We start from the raw sequence: 14,082 nt of genomic DNA on the forward strand, positions 1-14,082 counted from the left end.
GTAGTGGTGCAGTGGGGGTGGGTGGGGGGGTGTAGAAGCAGTGGTGCAGTGTGCATGGGGTGAGGGGTGGGGATAGGGGTGTCGAAGCAGTGGTGCAGTGTGTCTGTGATGCACTGGGGAGGGTGGGTTGTCAGCAGGGCCTGGGAGGCACAGAAGAACTCTCCACCCTCACTCTCAGGGGACTGGACACCAGCAAGGGCTTTGAGCAGAAAACACAATCTAACAAAGGTTTTGAACAATGCTCTGATTAGTGTGTCTGCGCGCGCACGCACAGGTCGCCTGATCCACGCATGGCTGGGAGGACGGCAATCCTGAAGCCTCCCATCAGGTACTTAGACCAGAGGAAGCTTGGTGAGGGGTGAGCCGGGTCTGTGGATGGAGACCTCAAGGCCCAGCTGAACCTCCAAACTTCAGAGAGGGTCTACAGAGTAACCCTGGTGCCCAGAGCACAGCCACATCAGGCCAGGACCCACCGCAGAGCGGCCCAGCCTTCCTGTGCGTGGGCCCCTCTGTCCCTCACCATGGGTCTAGCCGGCTGCTTTTAAACTCATAAACTCCACGCCATGGACAGGCCTGGCCATAAAACTTCATTGTTCCTGATGGCAACAGTCTGTTGTTTTAACCTTTGGCTTCCCTTTTTCTGGTACTTTTATACATCTGGTTCTGGTCAAATGAAAGATTCACTTCGCTTACACTGTACTTCTCCTTCGGGCCTGAGTCTCACCCTTACCCCTAACCCCACCCCAACTGAGGGGCCCAGAGGGGCTCTCAGAGGCGGTGCACACACTGCCTGGGCCTCAAAGACCCCTGGAGGCCACCATGTAGAAGGGACACAGTAGGAGGCAAGCCGACTGCACGCTGCCTCCCAGGCTTACTCTGTGCTGAGAGGGACCTCAGGGGACAGTGCACAGCGGTGCTTCCTGAGAATGTTGGGTCTTGGTCCTCCGTGCCCTTTACTTCCTATCTGCCATCCTCTACCACGCTGGCTCAGTTCACGAAGGATGTGCAATCTTCAACACAAGGGGGGCTCTTACCTGTAAACATCCCTCCATGATCAAAGACAAGCGAGAACAATGCCCCGCCGTGAATGCAGGCCCGGGAATGCGGGCCACGGGTGCCTCTGCTCGGGAGGCAGGAGGAAGGAGAGGGGCAGGCTCCTTGTCCGTGAAAGAGGCTTAACCCCTCTTCCTGTTGCATGAACTCCTCTGGGTCTCACAGAGAGGACCGACAAGGCCAAGTGACCCCAGGCTGGGTCTGCGCGGTCCTGGGGACCTCCTGCATCCCAGCAGATTCTTAGAGGTGCATCAACCCCGTGGCCAAATGCTCACTGCACCGTGAGCATGTGCTCTCTCATTGGCCTTTCATACTCTCCCTCGCCCCCTCACCCCATCTCCACCCCCCAAAAGGAAAGGAGAACTGTACCCCAGCGAGGTGAAGTTCTGTGTACACATTTTCACCGATCCACTTGATTCCAGAGTTTGTGACCCTAACACAACCTTCCGGGTCTAAATAAGCCATGTACACAGATATGCAAACACACATATAGCTCTCCTCACTCATGTATATACATTCCATAGTATAGACATCCATACAAGTACATTACCACACACACATACACTACACCAACCACACCACACACACACATATACACACACACTTCCCATAGGCATATACATATAATATACCCACATACACCTCTCTCTCTCTCTCTCTCTCTCTCTCACACACACACATGCACCACACCACACACACACACTGCACACACTTTATCGCTGTGGGGTTTGCACTTCACAGGAGTCAATTTCCTGGCCCTTCTATCCGTGCTTCTGTAACTTCCACAAAGTGCTGGGGCAGGACGATTCAAGTAGAGCACGTGATATGCAAACAGAAGGGGCAGGTTGGTGTAGTTGCCACTCCCCTGGCTATAAGGATGAGCCGTTCCATCCGGCAGAGAGAGAAATCTCAGGGCCATTGGAAGTGGAGCACATTCGAGATCTCTATCTGAAGGGCGGAAGCTGAGACCAGGGGCACCAGAGGCTGAGGCAAGGAGACCATCAGACAGAGCAGAGGAGCAGCCCCGAGACTATGGGACTGTGCGGCAGAGCAGGGGGCTGGCTTCCTGGACCATGGGGACCGAGGCCAAGGGACGACGTGGCTGAGATGCTCAGGACTTGGATATTGGCCGAGGAGAGGTGTTGCTACAATCCCATGACCATCCTTAATGCTATCTTCTCCTGGCTTGAGGTGACCTCTTGGCTTCCCTAAGCACCCCCACCTCTACCGTGAGTACTGTCTGTGAGTTCTGTGTGGTCACAGCAATGAAGCACTGAACGTAGTGTGGAAGCAGAGTGCCAGTGGAGGAATGGTTGAGGCCAAAGGGCAAAGAGAGTTGGAGAGTCAAGGCCTGTGTGGCCCCTGCCTCATGGCAACAGGAAAGCCAGAAGAGGTAAGATAGGGCTGTACACCATGTTCCCTGCAAACACCCCCAAGATTTTTGTCAGCTGTAGGACACACGTGCACACATACAGAAATTCCAAAATCGGGAGAGGAAAGAAAATAGAACAAAATCTCCCGGGACTTACTGCATTCAAAGAAATGCCCGTTTAACAAACGTGAGATTGATGACATTTTTTGGAGAAAAAAACCCAAACCCGCTCCTCTGCGTGGAAGAGATCCGCCTGGCTGGAATCTCAGCTCCACTGCTTCCTGGTAAGATGAACCCGGGCAAGGCTCACCGTGGCTCCTCTCATGTGGGCTCCTCCCACATGACCCAAAGACCCACTCCAGAGTGGCAGCCATGAGAACGTAACGGGTAAAGGCACAGCAGCTGCCAAGAATAGTGCCTGCCACCACAGAAGCACTGCTTGCGTGCCGGCCACGTCACAGTTACCACTCCCTCTACCGCTGCTGTTGTGAACGGTGCACTATCGGTGGGAATGTCTTTCCGGAAGGCAAGGTGGCAATATAGATCAGAAGCCTTAGATTTTTTTTCAATTGTTGGACTCAGTCAGCAATTCTACTGGCAGGACTTAACTCTGAGAACATGAACGAGGAGGCCCTCCCAGGCGTATGTTTAAGGACATTCATTGTGGCATCCTTGCTAACAGACACAAGCGAGAGAAAATGAAGACATGTAGTCTGTCAATCAGGACACAGCCTGATGGCGCTTCCCTTTGAGCGTGGCCTTCTCAGAAGGAGGGCCCTGGGAACTTCCCCTTCTCTCTCTGCCTTCCTCTTCCTGCTGGCAAGCCACTCTGAGACCTGCCAGAGCCTGGAGATGGGTCCACCGCCGCCGTTGGATCCACACGGCTTTGCACTCACCGGCCTGTGATCTTCCTGCATCTTGCATCATTGCACGTGGCTGCGTGAGTCTGAAGAGGGACTTGTGGACTAGTATCAGACTTATGGACTTGAGTTGGACTGGGCTGGGATGTTTTCTCAATATATAATTACTTCTTCTGTTTTTAACTTTTAAAAGAATGGAAATTTGTTTTCTCACTGTTTAGGAACCTAGCAGTCTGAGTGTAGGTCATCAACTCTGAGGGAGGGGGTCTCTCAGTCAGCTCCAGGGGAAAACTTTTCTCAAACTTCTCTAGCGTTCTTCTTGGCACGATCTCCACATGGCACCGGTTTTCCCCATTCATCTTTGCTTTCTCTGTGCACAATCGACTCCTTTAGGGGGGGAAGGGGGCTCTTACATATATTGTAACAAACCATACATTCGTTATCTCAAGTGGACAGGGACAATTATTGGCAACAACAACTTCTAAACAATATCTTTCTTCTCGAGCGCTTTGATATCAGCTCCTCTTTCCGCCCCCTCTCCCTCACCCTTCCACCCCTGTGAACCATTAATATATCCTGTACTGTTAGTATTATTTATGCATCTCATACACCATCCATTCTATCCCTTCACCTACTATCCTGGTATTCTTCCCCTAAGGGGGGTTTATTCTACCTTCAATTGCTGTCCACTCCCCTTTCCCTCTCTTCCTCCCCCTTCACTTCCCCTATCCTCCTGGTATAATTACTTCTTATTATAAAGTGCTTTCTAACACAGATACAAGCACCACTAGATTTGTTTCTCTCGTCAACCTGGCCTGACACAGGGACCATCTGCCTGGATCCTCAAGCAAGAAACCAGACAGCCATTCTTTGTTCTTCCCCCACACCAGCTCAGCCACCAAGTTCTGTCGTTCCGCCACCTGCGTGAAAGAGACCGCTTTCCCTTTCTATCCCCCAGGGTCCTGCTCAGATATGACCTCCTCAGAGAAGCCGTGCTCCCCCTCTTCCTTCCCATCAGCAGCTGTGTTGGACCCCAACTCGAATTTGCATGAAAGCGTAGGGGTAGAGTCCAACCTATCAGTCAGGTCACAGCCTGATGATGCCTCCTTGGGGGTGTGGCTTTCTTATAAGTGGAAAACACTGGGAGCGGCTCTTTCTCTCTGGGACTCTGCCTCCAGGGGCGGTCCCATCTGGGCCACTCAACTCAGAGAGCGATTGGCACCCTGCCATGGCTCCACTAGCCTTGGGTCCGTGCAGTGCTGCATGTACCGGACCATGGTCTCCCTGTTTCCCGGTTTAACATTGGGTGTCTTCAGTCTGCGGTTCCGTGAGTCTGAAGAAGGCCCTGGCGGGCATCCGACTTACGGACCGGCATTGCCCGGGCTAAGATGCCTTCTTTTGATGTAAGATTACTTGTTGCTATTAAGCGCTTTTTTATACATCTGAGTGTCACTGGATTTGTTTCTCTAGACAACCCCAACAGATGCCCTGTCCTTCATCAGGGTTTGGTCTTCCCCACCCCCCACCACACTGTGAGTGCCCTGCAGGCTCAGCCGCTAGCTGTCTTATGCACTACCTCATCCTGCAAGCCTGAGACTGTGCCCCGCGCTCACAGAATGTCCCGTGATTGAATAAACAAATGAAAGCAGGAGCATGCTTCCGCTTTAAAACCACATTCTCAAAGAATCTGCATGACAACATACTCCTAAGACAACAAAAACAAAGCTCACACCCATCCAGGGTATTCCGTGACCCCAAAAGGACAAGGTAGAACTGCCCCTGTGGGTTTACAAGACCAGGAGTAGAACCTTTCATCTTTTTCCTACAGATCGGCTGGTGGTTTTGAATGGCTGACATTGGGCTAGCAGCTCAGTGTACATGTCACCACTTTGCCGCCAAGGCTCCTAAATACACATGATGCATCCCACGAGAGTAAAGACAACAGGTTGACTATACAGAATGATACTGATATTAGTAGACATAAATCTATGTATGAAGCCTCGGAAGATAGCACTGAATTACTAGCTGTGAACACTCCTGGCAATCTCTATTTTTCCTTTACGATGTATATATTTTCCAGAGATTGTGTCATGACCTGCTGCTTTCAGAATCATGAACACAGTGACTATGTTAGAAGGATACATCCAGGGACGTAGGACCCCGTAAATGAACCAGGATTCAGTTCAGCATCTTTATGGCCTCCAAGGAAAGACCCCCTACCTTCCCGGGTCCCTGGAACTTGCCCACAGTTCAGGAGGCTACGCGTCCAAATTCAAGGTGCCTACCCAAGGGGGAAGGCTCTGTGTGTGTGTGTGTGTGTGTGTTCTGGGGGTAGGTCCTGGTCTCTTGGCAGCAGCTTCTGTTTCTCCGTTCCTCGGAGATCTTAGAAGGCGTGGCATCTGTCTTGCCTCCATCTGTGCTTGCTTGGTTTCCAGCTCAATCCGTTGCTTTGTATCTCAAAAGAGATTGATGTAAGCCACACCCTACACACACACACACACACACACACACACGAATACTTCTTCATTAACATCACAAAGACAAAACCATTACCAAATGGCATGGTAGGACTTAAGATTTGCTGTGTGTCTTTTGAGGGGACGCAATTCAATAGTAACAGGGGGTTCATGTCCTTCCAATCGTCTGCCCACAGGGCTCTTGTACCCATCAGCCATCAGCCGGGAGAAGAGGAGCACAGGGCAGGATGATGGAATATAAAAAACTGCCATGGGCACGAAGGACAGATGGGATCCATGTGGTTTCTCAGGGTAAAGGTGAGGCCAATGGTAGAAGTTCTGGAAAGCCAAGTTTCTGCATCACCTGAAAAAAAAAACTTCTGTGACCCAGAGTGATTCAAGGCTACCTTGTATGGCCTTGCTGAGTCACGTACCACTGGGGATATTGAGGCGGGAGCTGCAGCTGTGGTGAGCGGAGCCCTACATTAAATTGGAGACCAGACAGATGACCCCTCACGTTTCTCCAGACTCCAAAGACCTATGCTCCTTCCACTTGGGTCATTTTGCTTTTGGAACTGCTGGAAAACAAATTGGCTTTCCTCCCATTCATCCTCAGTGCCATTTTACCTAGGTCCACCCCAAGCCACAGTGGCCGGGGAGGCTTCCTTGCCTTCTTACCTCGAGTGGGAGTGGGGCCCTGTGCCCTATTCCCAGCTGTCCGACTCCTTCTTACAGGGAAATCATTCACTTCATGCTCTGCCTTCCCTGAACAAGTGTCAAGACTCAAATTCCCAGCCCCCCACCCCCATGCTGGGGAAACAGCCTATTGCAGCGATAGGCTCTACCCTTCCAGGGCCCCACTGCAAGACTCAAATGTGAAAACGAGTCACTCAAAATTGGTGGAGGCCAGGAGCCGTGCTCCAACACAGCTTGATAGGAGTGAGGGCTGAAGCACCCGGCTTTTCCAGGGATGGAGGTGGCAGCTGTTTCCCCAGCATTTTGAGGTCAAATCTCAGGCCTGAAAGTTACATTCGCTCTAGCAGCAGTGAGCTCTGCAGTCAAACATGCTTCCAGTATTTCCAGAATAAGCATTAGTGCTTTAAAGACTTGTATTGGCAGAGACAACAGCAGAAGCCTTATCAAGTTCTGTGCCAAGGGCTTGGGAAGCAGCCTAAAGTCTAGCTTTAACTGTGACTATACTCTGGCTCGTGTCAGTCGGCTGAATGCTCACAAAACCCATTTCCCTGGGCATTCACATAGCCAGGTTGCCCTGCCCAACTTCCATTGCAATTATGTGGTCTCATGATGGATTCTGACCAACAGACTGTGGGTGGAAGTGACAGGCATCATATCCATGCCTGGTCCCGACAGTCTCCCTGCAAACCTCCATGCTCTCTCTCCTAGGGAGATGTGGAGGGTCCAGGATGAGGTGGAAGATCCCTGAAAGGTGGTACAGCCACTACATGGAAGGAATCCGGATCCCCATGAATTCCCAGATAGGACTGTAGTGTCAACCGGAAACCAACCTCGATTATATTAAGTCACTTTGTTTTGAGGGTTATTTGTGATAGTGTGAGACTATGCTGACGACTTCCCCTTTCCTCGGCTAGCCAAAGTAGGTTTTGTTGTGTCTTCCACCTAAGACCTTCCCACCTTGGCCTGTTATCAAGAGACCTGATTTTTTGGTGTCCACTTCGACAAGTTCCTCTGAATCGGGACAGAGGCAATGGACCTGACTTAGCCATCCAGCCCTGCTTTTCATACAGGATGGAGACAGGTGTGTTAGTCTGGGTAAACTAGGGAAACAAATCCGCAGAAACTCATATGTATATAAGAGAGAGTTTTATATAAAGGGTAAGTGTACAATAAGAAAACATCCCAACCCAGTGCTGTCCAAGCCCATGAGTCCAACATTAGCCCCTATGTCCAACAACAATCTAAAAAGTCCTCCTCAATCTCACAAAACACACACAATGATACCAACCACAGGAGGAAAGCTGAATCAGTGAGCATGTAAGCATCTCAGCACTGGCAGGGGTCTCCACGTGGCTGCTCCAGCACCCAGGGCTGCATCGGGGTAGGTCCATGTGGCTTCTCCTCCGCTATGTCTCTCAGGAAGTGAGCCTTGCCAGCCGAAGCAGGGAACTGGCTAAGGCAGCTGCACCCTGGTCCGACCATCAGAGAGCAAGAGACCTGAGAACTAGAAAGGTGAGGCTCATGGAGCCATCCAGCTCTCCGCCCTTCAATCAACCCCACATGTGTTTATCAGCCAGGTTGGCACAAGAAACCTTAATGATCTCAACAGATAAGCAAGCACTCTTGCCAGGCACCTCACATTCTTCCCCAAGGCCAGGCCACAGAAGTCTCAACGAAGAGCAGTTCATTCTCCACCATGGTCATGGTGGGACCTCGGTCTTCAATGCTACCTTCTTGTTGAGGGTAGTCCTACACGTTCTTGCCAGTGTTGTTGAACCCGGTCTGGGGACCCCTGCCTCCTTTTTAGTTCTAGATTCAGGCAGCTCTGGGTGGGGAGCCCAGAAAACCACTCCTGTATGAAAACAGCTTGTACCCAATTGAAATCCAGTTTTGGGTCTGCGCAATACAGGACACTCAGCACGTCAGTCTGCTCAGCCCACTTCTTAATTACTCCCCCCTCACTCAGAAGAGTCCACATTTGGCAGCCATGTTGGCATGATGTCATGGCTGATTGGACACTGCCTTGGCACATGACCCAAACTGGACCAATCCGATACGATGCCTGAAATCTGGAAATGCACTTTGAGGCTGAGCTCTTTATGATGAACAGAGCAGATGCAAACTGAGAGATGATGGGCCTGCTTTTTACCCACTATTTAGACAAACAAACAGATCTAGAGGAGCCAGTCTGCTCGAAAGAAGGAAGCAGCAGGAATAGAGGAGAGGAAAAAAGAGTGAGAACAAGAAAACAGGACTGTTGTTTTGAGCTCTGATGCCAACGGAGGCCTAGCTAAGGTTTGCCACTGGGTGCCACTTGAGGGAGAGCGTGGGGGAGCGCGCCAATGAGCAGCGTCCACTGGCAGGCCTTCGCTGAGCTTTGAGAGATCATTCAGCAATGCAAAACTAATGGCCTTGGACTCCTTATTCGGTAGTTACACTTCAGGCCGCTGGCTGCATCCCAGATGCCGAGTCCTTGAGAAAACCGCTCTCCATCAACACAAATGGTCTCTAGTTTGCTTAAGCTAGTTCAAGCTAATTTGTACAATTTAAATAGAAAAGCATTAAGCGATACAGGAGGAATAATAGAAAATATTATTGGGTAATCCAGCCAAACCCGGTTCCAAGCCTCTCAGATGCCTGGCGGATTTAAATTCTATGGACAGTTTAGCATCCTGTCCTCACCCTTCAAGGTGATAAAGAGCTCAGGCTGTTCATGGAAAGGTTGGTGGTTCGAACCCACCAGCGGATCCGTTGGAGAAAGGTGTGGCAGTCAATTTGGGTAAAGATTGACAGCTTTGGAAGCGCTATGGGGCACGTCTACTCGGTCTTGCCTGGTCCCTAGGAGGTAGGAATGGGGATCAACTCCAGGGCAGTGGTTGGGTTTGGTTGTGGGGGCTCACATTGGGCTCTGGGGCGCAGGGGGCAGGCGGTAGCGCTCAGCACACGCACGCACGTGTTGCTAGGCTGGAGACAAATAATGCGGCTAATTCTCCCTCCGTGCCTCGCTTGTTCTCGCGCCCCTGTGACGCAGCCCTTCCGGAGCACATGTGCGGGCTCGACAGGAGGAGCAGCTGCGGAGGCCCGAGCCTCCCTGGGAAGATGGGGCGGGGCTGGGGGGGGGAGGGGGTGCTCCAGATCCCACCCCCAGCCCAGCCCTACGGGGAGAGGGCGGGGGGAGCCGGCACTCCGCAGCCAGGGGAGGGCCCAGCCCAGCCAGGGCATTCAGAGTTAATTAGCCTTCATGAATATGGATGCCACCGCCGATTTAATACGGTTGAGGGGTCATAACCTGACCTCAGCGAGGCATGCATAAAGAAAATACTAGTTTTCTCAGCTCAGGCCCATAATTGAAAGACTCAGTTGCTAGACGCAGCGCTGTGGGTGAGATCGTGCGCCCCCTCCCCGCCCCCTCGCCCCAATTCTCTGTCCAGAAGCCACACTGCCAAGCCCAGCCACCCCCAAGCTCTCCCAGGCCGCGGTGGCCGGGCCCGAGCGCGCCCAGATCAGTCACTTTAATGAACTACAGGTATGTGCGCAGCGGCCAAATTGTCATCAGCTTGAAACGTCGCCGCAATGATATCTGAACTGGGAATTTATTCCGAAGCTTCCCTTTTCCATGATGGTTTTCATTTCCTGTCATTTGGAGCTGGAAGCATTTAGGGAACATCACATGGTTTTCATCTGCACAGGAAATCAGCTGCAGTTGTGAGAAGATACTAGCTTTTTTTTGTTTGTTTGTTTTTAAAATGGCCCCCTCCCTCCAGGAGGGGGAGTGAGAAAAAAAATGAAAAAGACTTGCTTGCAGCATTATGTTTTGAAAGAGTTTTCCCTTTTGATCCCAAGTGCATGTAAGACAAAGTGGTCTGTGATTATTCCGAAAGCAGCAGTTTCTTCTGACACGTGGTAATCACTTTATGTGAAGAAAGCCCGGCACAAATGGATGCTTTTGCACCCCCTCCCCAACACCCCCCCTCCCCCAAAGCAAAAGAGTGAGTCAAGAGGGGGCGGGGGCGGAGCACGGGGTGCGCGCACAGCTGCTGGCGCAGCTTCACATTCTGGGGTGGGAACAATTTCAAAAGGAAGGCTGGAGAAAGAGGCCGAGAGAGCAGCCCAGATTTAGCATGCGATCCTGGCTGCCTCTGGTGCTTCTGCTTATATTTTAGTGCTCCGGAGAAAGACAGCGCTTCTTGGTGAAGTTATCACTTTGCTTAAAATTCTGAAAACAGCAGAGACGTCTTCTCTCTCCCCGCCCGAGTCCCACCATCTAAACCTTTTATTAATCCCGCTCCAAACACAGTACCCCAGAAATTGTCAGGACTTCATTAAGATTTTTTTTAAATGTTAGAGGCTGACCATGATGAGGAAGAATTTAGACGTTGCCTGAGCTCAGGGTGGCCACTGAGTTACAAACTCCTGACTATTAAGCAGACCACAAAGACCCCACTTTCCAGGGAAGTCTGCTCCCCGCAGAGTGGTTCAAAGGACTCAGCCCACTGAGCCTAGTTCTCAGGGCAACTAGACCGCCTTGGGCCAATAGCACCACCTTGTGGTCAGCATTCTGCTCACCTCCCTTTTCCCTCAGTCCTGACACAAGCCCCAAAGTGGTTGCAAAGAAGCCCCAGGCAGGGATTGAAATCGTCGCGATCACCCTTCTCCTTGTCCCTGGGATGTGCTGACAACACAGGGACCCAAGACTGTCCTAGTATCTTTTCATTCTACTTCCCCCCACCTACTTTCCAAAGCCCCTCCAGTAGAGTTCACACCATCCACCAATTATAGACCGTTCCTTTGGTAGAAGACTTAGCCGCTCCCGGCTGAGTGGGAAATGCCCAGACAGAGACAACTTAGGGTGAACCAGTTTCTTTTCTTTTTTTTTTTAAACTGATAGAAGTGATTATTTTATTATTTAAAACATAGAAATAGGCTGGCCTGGAAGGAGGACCACCTATATTTTAGGAGTAATGCCCAGAGTTTGTGTTGTTTTATTTTTATTTTTTAAATCACTTTATTGGGGGGTTCATACAGCTCTTATCACAATCTGTACATCCATCCATTGTGTCAAGCACATTTGTATATTCGTTGCCATCATCATTCTCAAAACATTTTCTTTCAGCTTGAGCCCTTGGTATCAGCTCTTTTTAAAAAAAATCATTTTCTTAGGGACTCATACAACTCTTTTCACAATCCGTACATCCATCAGTTGTGTCCGGCACATTCCTACACAGAGTTTCTTATCCCTTCCCCGGGTAAGTGATAACCTAGAGAGATAGAAAGCAAAGAGGGTGGCTGGCCAGCCCGTGGGGGACCAGCGCCTGTTTCTGAAACACTGGTCCATGGAAAAGTCAGTGCGGCCCCGGACTCTGGGAGGCAAGGCAGGCTGGGGACAGAGGCCCATGTCCCTGTCAGGGGTAGGGAGCGCTCCTTGGGGAACCTCAAGGCCTATTGACCCCACCACCTCCCCAGAACCGAGGTGGGTCCTGGCGATCCTTGTATTCCGGCAGCTGAGATCCATTTAATGGAGGGTCACCATGACCACCTTCCGCTCCTCTCCCCCCAGCCCATAAAACCGACAGCCATCTGTGAGAACATGAGCCACACGTTTTTTTTTACGAGCTGTCTACTGGCGGCTGCAGGACAAGTGGGGGAGCGAGTAGGGGGGCTGCTTGTCCCAGCCCTCTCAGCCTGCAAAGATTCAACTGCGCAACGTGACCCCCCTCTCTGACGCCAAGTATTTGAAAGGACATCCAGCAGCCACCTGGCTACCAAATCTCTCCATCCAGGAAGCCGACTGTCCTGTGAAAACTCCACCTGGGGTTTCCCTGGCTTCTGCGGGGTCAGCAGGCAAACCTCTGCCCTTAGGCAGCGTGCAGACTGGATCGCAGCCGAAGCAGGCAGCCCTGCTCCCTTGCGCGGGAGGCTCGGGGTCTCTGCCTGAGGCCCCCGCTGTTCTCCTCCCAGGAAACGGCACTTACACCCCGCCGCCTATGACCTCATTGATGGACTATTTGAGGCCGGACGGCGCAGCTCTGAGAATCTTCTGCGCAACTCGGCCATTAGAGACAGCCGCTCAGCATTTGCGGAGGTGCTGCCGCACCGGCCATTTCGGACCATTTGGGGGGGCCTGTTCTCCCTCTCCTGCTCGCCCCTCGTTTCCTCTCCGCCCTTTCTCAAAAAAAATGCAGAGTGGACTGGTGTGGTGGAGTGGGACCACGAACGCCTGCCAAGGCCCAGCTCTGCCTGGCTGTTTGTCTGTTGCAGGGCGGTTCCCGGTGACTCACGCGGCTCTGAGGTCACGCTTTCCTGGGCTCAGCATGTTTACTTGACTATCTGGAAAATGGGGGGTTTTGCTGAGGACGCAGTCGTGTTGCGCGGCCTCAGGTGCCCGAGCACCCCCCTCTCCCAACCCCGCAGCTTCCGAGAGGCCGCGGGTTCGGTGGGGTGCTCCCTGCGCTCCAGCCCACAGGATAGTGGCTCACCCCAGATAGCCCTGCGAGAGGGTGGGCAGCAGGGCCACCCCTGTGCAGGGAGACGAACTGGATTTTCAACAGATCGGTGTTTCAATATGTATTTATTCCTGTCGCATTAAAAAAAAATCTGCTGGTATTATGCCAGAATGAGATATATAATGATGTTGTTTAGCAGCGACTGTGTCATTTGGTGTTGTTGACAGTAAAATAAATTAACATAATAAACATAATTTGCGAAGGAAAAAGCAGATGGTTAGCACATTTCGGCAGGGCCTGTTGGTCCAAGCTTGTACGTTCAGAGGTCTGTGTGTCTGTGACCAGCTGCCCGCCTGGGGACCCACGTGACCTGCGCGGCCCGCACGCCAGGCCCTCAGGAGCCTGGCGGGGCCTTGGGAATGTGGGTGCACACGATGTACCCGCCCCGGCGTTTTGGGGTCCCGATCCCAGGGTCTGGGCCTGGTGCAACCGGCCACCGACCCAGGGACCCAGCGGTCCCGGCTCGCTTCCCACCGCGGGCCTCCCTCCAGCTGCAGCAGGAGTCTAAGCGCCCAGGCAATTAACATTCACCGCCCATCGCCTGCTAACGCCCACCCTTTGTGAACCTGCGAACAAGGGAGCTTTCTTCCTGGCCTGGATGGCCCGGGAACGCTCCAGCTTTCTGCAAAGGGGCTTGGGGCCAGCGGGCCTGAGCTCTGCACTCTGAGGTGCGCCAGGGCGTCATAAAGAGAAGAGAAAGTTGTGTGTGGTGTGTGTTTTGTTTTTGCAGGAGGAGGCCGATTCCCCAGTGGCTGGGAAGTGAAGGGCTTGTTTTGCTTTGCACGGAAGAGGGCCTGCAGGTCACTGCGATCCCAGGTCCTGGTGACCAGGGTCTGCCTCCCTCTCCCACCCCTTTTTACGGCTGCATATTTTCCCAATGAGCTCGCTGGCTTTCTTCAGCAAATGAACAGCGTTAATAGTCTCCCAGGAAGGTGACTTTCCCCTCACCACTGAGGTGAGGACAGAGGCTCCCTGTGATGGAATCCCAGCCTGTGCTTTCCCAAGGGTGAGCCTGCTCACCAGGAGGATGCTGGGAGCTGGGCTCAGAAACGGTCTCCCTGCTTTCGGCTGCAGAAGAGGTTCCAGGTGCCCTGGGTCCAGCACTGGGCATCAGGGGCTGTGAGGTGGGAATGCCAGGCAGG

This window comes from Echinops telfairi, unplaced genomic scaffold, assembly GCF_000313985.2.
Source record: "Echinops telfairi isolate 266 unplaced genomic scaffold, ASM31398v2 ScPeMD7_31;HRSCAF=116, whole genome shotgun sequence".
Classification (NCBI taxonomy): domain Eukaryota; kingdom Metazoa; phylum Chordata; class Mammalia; order Afrosoricida; family Tenrecidae; genus Echinops; species Echinops telfairi.